This window comes from Pteropus alecto, unplaced genomic scaffold, assembly GCF_000325575.1.
Source record: "Pteropus alecto unplaced genomic scaffold, ASM32557v1 scaffold778, whole genome shotgun sequence".
NCBI classification, from domain to species: Eukaryota; Metazoa; Chordata; class Mammalia; order Chiroptera; family Pteropodidae; genus Pteropus; species Pteropus alecto.
In genome coordinates this window covers 1065072-1070930 of record NW_006441062.1, presented here as the reverse complement: position 1 = coordinate 1070930, position 5859 = coordinate 1065072, and positions in this window count along the sequence as shown.

Below are 5859 nucleotides of genomic sequence, written 5' to 3'. Positions count from 1 at the left end.
ATTTGGGGGGGAACTCTGTCTTTAAATCTCTAGCACCATTAAGTCATATAGGAATTATAACACATAGCAACGTTTTTATCATTACATTAAAATAACAGAAAGAAAAAATATTTTATAAAATACATTTCATTATGAACCAACTTTTAATAACATTCATGCTCCCAGAAATAGTTATGGAGATGACTTTTCTTTTTATATTATAAATGTATTAAATGAAAAATAATGTTGTACTCCAACATGAAGAACAGATTCTTTCAACCTAAGTTCATTGCATTTATTCAATAACTATATTATTCTATGTTTAGGATTTTTATGGCCAAATCTTCAAATCCTGACAGGATGATCTGTGAAAAACATACTTTCCCTTCTAAACACAAGTCAATTTTTTTAAAACAAAGAACATTTTAGTTTTAAAAATTGTTACTGAATTCCTTCATCACTTGTTTTGTGTCACTGAATAGAAAACTTGCTTATAATCATCCTTTAATAAAACATGACATTTAACATTATACATTATACAAAATTTCATTCCTCAAAAATACATTAGTTCTGGGAATTCTTTTTGCTAAATTAATTTTAATTTAGAAACACTTAGAAAATATGAATTTAAATATTTTATGTTTGATCTTCAAAAAAAATTTACCAAAATGATGACATAATGTATTCCATCATTTTTCAGTTCCTTAATGTACTCAGGCAGACCAGCAAAGCTAGCTTTATCATATGTGAAGTCCAAGTGATGTTCCATTTGGTCAATATCACCATACTGAACATCCTGTACAAAAGAGCAATGTAGACATAGCCTTCAAACATTAGAAAAAAAGACAAATATTGTCAAAGAATCATAAGTAGCTAATAAGTGACTACACATAATTTGAAATTGAAATATTGGTGTGAGTTTCAGATTATCCTGTAAGAAAATAACCCTTCTATTGGAAACTGAGAAAATGTAGTAATCCCCCACACCTGTTTAAAACCCCTTCTATGATTTTAGTTACCCATGGTCCGAAAACGTTAAATGAAAAATTCCAGAAATAAATAATTCATAAGTTTTAAATGGTGTGCCTTTCTGAGTAACATGATGAAATCTCTCACCATTCTGCTCTGTCCCACCTGGGATGTGAATCACTCCTTTGTCCAGTATATCCATGTTGTATATATCCCGTCTGTTAATTATTTAGTAGCCAACTAGGTTGTCATATTGACCGTCTTAGCTTCATAGTGCTTGTGTTCAAGTAACCCTTATTTTACTTAATAATGGCCCCAAAGTACAAGAGTAGTGATGTTGGCAATTTGGTTATGCCAAAGAGAAGCCATAAGTGCTTCCTTTACGTGAAAAGGTATGTATGTATAAGAACAAACACAGTATACGTAGGGTTTGGTACTATCCACAGTTTCAGGCATCCACCGGGGGTCTTGGAATGTATCCCCTGTGGATAAGGGCAGATTACTGTAACACACACATACGTATATGTGTGCGTGTATGTCTGTGTGTATGTATGTGTATGTGTGTGTATATGTTTGGTGTACACTTACATGAGGAATATCATACTGTTTTAAACGTTCAACTGTTTTTTTCAGCACATCTATGCTATTGTAGCCCCATCGAGATAGCTGAAATCCCAATGACCAGTATGGAGGCATATAGGGACGTCCAATAGCCTGTAGAAAAACAAAAAGTATTAAATCCAAATAAGTTAGTTAAATGTTCACGTAATGCTTTCATCAGCAAGCAGGTCAAACTTCCCATATTGCAATGAGCATCTAACATTGTAAATTGCCCCTGGTAGCAACCAAAGAAACAATAACAAAAATTGGAGGTTTCAAGAACTCTTTTGAGAATTTAATTAAAGCCATGGAATTTCTTCCCAAAACATATACCTACAAAGGCAATTCTTTCAGTTTTGTGAGTAGGGGATTATACTCCCCAGCCTCCTCCCCTCTCCGTCCTACTTAATCCATTCCACCAGGAAGTAATACAATAGAGGTTTAAAGGCTCCCAGTCAGAAACACTGGAGTTCACAACTCAGTTCTGCCCCTAATATCTGTGACATTAAGAAAATTATATAATTTTATAGCCTTAGTTTCCCCATTTTAAAAATGGTGTAAATAGTAATGTCCACTTCATTCATTCACAAGTATTTATTAAGTACCCACCATGCACTGTTTTAGACCCAAGTTCCTTGTCTCATGGAGCTTAAATTTGAGTGGAAGAAAAGCAATAATAATAAACATGTAAACAAAGTAGCATAATTTTTAGAAACAGAGTATGTGGGGATGGGATGGAGAAATGTTAGGGAAATCCTCCATGGCAGTATGACCTGAATAAGTCATCCGTGTAGAGGGCACCAGGCTGAGGGACCAGAGGGTTCACAGGCTTGAAGTGTTCAGAAAGAGAAAGATGACAAGGGCAGCTGAACTATAGCAAACAAAAGGGAAAATGGAATACAAGAGAAGTAGTCAGATATTCAATCATAAAGGACTGTAACAAAGAACTAGAAAGTTTTTTGTTGTCTTTTTTTCAACTTTATATTATGAAAACTGTCAAGCATATATAAAAGTAGAGAGGATAGTACAATAAACCTCTATACGACCAGAATCAACAATTACCACTTTGTCACACAGCTTAATCTTTTTTTCTTTTGGTGGGTGAATGAGATGTCATAGCATTTTAAAGAAAACTTCTGAAATCATGTCGTTTCATCCCTAAATATATTCCTAAAAATAAGGACAATATCTTACATAACCAAAATACCATTACCACACCCAACAAAATTAACCACAAACCCTTAATATTCTCAAATGCCCATCCAAAATTCACTAATGTTCTCAAAAATTTCTTTTTTACAGTCGATTTGTTTGAAAACAGATGAATTATATTCAAATTTCAATGAAAGCCATTAAAGTGAGTAATACACTCTACTTTGTTTTTAAATCACTCTGACAACTCTGGAAAATAAATTACAGGAGAGCAAAGGAAGTCACCATGAGACCAGTTAGGTGGCTGGTACATTGTCCAGGCAGAGATGAGAGTGGCTAGAACAAGGCAGCCATGTGGTGATACCAAGAGCCAGGCTGGAACACATTTTGGAGACATTGCTAACAGAACATTCTAACGGATTTGTCGTAATAGAATAAAGAAAAGAAAGGAATTGAGAATGACATTTAGTTTTAAAGTTGAAAAGCAGGGACAATTAATTCTATTAATTGAGATGAAAAAAACTGGAGGAGGAGCAAGAGCAGTTTTGCGGAGAGAGAGAGAACCAGGCATAAGAAATATGGATGCACACACGTGGGGTTATCTGCTAATGATGTATTTAAAGTCATGGAACCAGAAGATATGACAGAAATTCAGTTAGAGATCAAAGGAGAGCCTAAGACTAACCTCTGGGAGACTTACTATTTAAGACATCAGCAAAGGAGACTGAAAACAAGCCATCTGTCATGTGGCAGGGCAGCCAGGAGAATGTGGTGTCAGAGAAGGGTATTTCTAGAAGTGGCGACTGTGTCAAATACCATCTGGATGCTGATGTAGATGAGAACAGAGATTTGACAACTTATCTTGTGAGTCTGATAACAACTGTATAGAGAGTGGTGGAGGTAACAGCCGGGTTGGAATGTGGGAAACTGGGAGGTGAGGAAGTAGAGAAAGCCCATAAGGACACTTTCAAAAAGTTAGACAGAATAGAGGAGCGGAGAGATGGAGGATGATGTGGGTTCTTAGTTTTGCTAAAGTAGGCACTGTTAATGCAGGTTCGTTGATGGGAAGGACCTAGCAGAGGGATAAATTGATGATGCAGCTGAGCATGGAGACATCGAGGTGCTTCCATAGCTGAGAGCATAGGTGGATTTAGAACACAGAAAGAACTGTTATCCTTAGAAATGAACAAGAACAACCTTCATAAGAAGAAAAGCAAAACATATGGGCTTGTAGGCAGGTAAACTGATTGATTCTGTACTTGAGAAACAATGTGTTTCTTTTTTAATTGCTTCTATTTTTTTGCTTTTATTTTCCTCTATAAAATAATAAGACACATCAATAGTCCTAAGTCGAGCATGGTGATATTGGAGGTTTTACAAGAGAAAAGTGTGAAATAGTAGTCTCAATGAGTGGGATTACAAATATATTAGTCTAGGACATTTAGCGGGATTGCCAGACAAAGTAATGAATTTAGGGATTAAATTGAAGGGAGACTTGTCAGCACAATCATGTGATTGTTGGCCAGACGCTTTCAATTGCTCAGGAGCAGGCAGTGGTTTCATTAATAAATTAGCACAAAGTTCATTTTTTCTATGTACAGTGAGTTGGTTTTAAAAGCTGTTTTAAAGTTTTCTTCCTCTAAACCTCTTTCCAGTAGATACTGGGACTCATCTCTCCTTTTGACGCTATTATAATGTCTAAAAGAGAATATAAATTTCATAAATGCTTATTTATGACATGAGTGAATGAAAAGCTGAGGGTATCGTCCATGTTTTACAGACAGGGTCACTAAATCAAAAAGGAGATTTTATGACTTTTATGAATTGGTACCACATAAAAGACTGAAACCAGAACTGATTAGAACCGTTGAGTCTCAAATCTGGCTGAACATTAAAATCACATGGGGAGCTTTTAAAAATATGTGCTCTATCTAGGGCACATCCTAGATTAATTCAATCAGAATAATTCAATTAGAATTTCTGAGGGTGGACCCCAGGCATCTGTATTTTAAAGGGCCTCTGGGTGATGAATGCAGAACGAGGTTTAAGAATTACTATGATAGACTGTGAGCAACTGGGGAGCAGGTACTTGGTCTATCTGCTGTAAGTCCATCTCCAGACACAGAGCTTGTCTCATCTTCTGTGCACATCAAATACCTTATTGGCTAGATCTCCTAGCCCTTAGCCAGGTGATTCCTGAACAACCATACTTAATGTTAGTCTCTGCTGCTACCTTTTAAATCCATTTTCTTCCATTCTCACTTTGTAATAAGTGGTGAATGTTTTATTTCCACCTTCTCAATAGCACAGCAAACACCTCCCCTAAGAAAACAGTGAAGACGCTAGAGGAGAAGGAGGTAGCCAGGATACAAGGGCTGAGAACAGGATATGCTTGAAGGCCTATGAAACACAGCCATGGAGAGCATGGAGTTCCGATCGGTGGGGAGACTCAAATAAAAATGAAAAGAGCAAAAGCACACTGAACAGGAGGATGCTGTACAGAACATCTAAGGAAATAAGGAAATATGTTTCTTATTGTTCCCACAGTAGCTGAAATTATATGTGTACCAGCTTTCCCGTAATCATAAATTCTAATATATGTCAAGAAACATTCCTTATGCTAAATTGAGAGCTCTACCAGAAGTCTATCAGCTATAGACAATAAAAGCTCACCTAACAAATAACAATATGCCTTGAAATAAATTCATATAGTCACTTCAAGGCATATTCCAGTCCCTTGGTTCTAATTTTTTCTTAATTATTAGTTTAATAGTAGAGACTAAACACTGTTAGTTTGGCTGTACAGTATGTACTGCCATTGCTGTCACTACATACATGGCAGTATATACCTGTGTAGCTTTTATTAAATTCCCAGCAATACCACTATGTAGTAAACAGAACAAATGCTATCATCCCTATTTTATGATAGAGGAATCTATAGTCCAAGATCAGAAATTATTTGTACCAGGTTAAAAATAGCAGGGGGCAAACTGTAGCTCAAACTTAGATCTTCTGATTCCAAGTCTAATAACTTCTACCACCCCTTAAATACCACTGAAGTCATCCATATTTTTAAATATTTCTTTAAGAATGCTTGATGAGGGCTGCTGAGAAGGTAAAGGATAAAATTCCCTCCTTCATCACTATTTCTCTTATGCT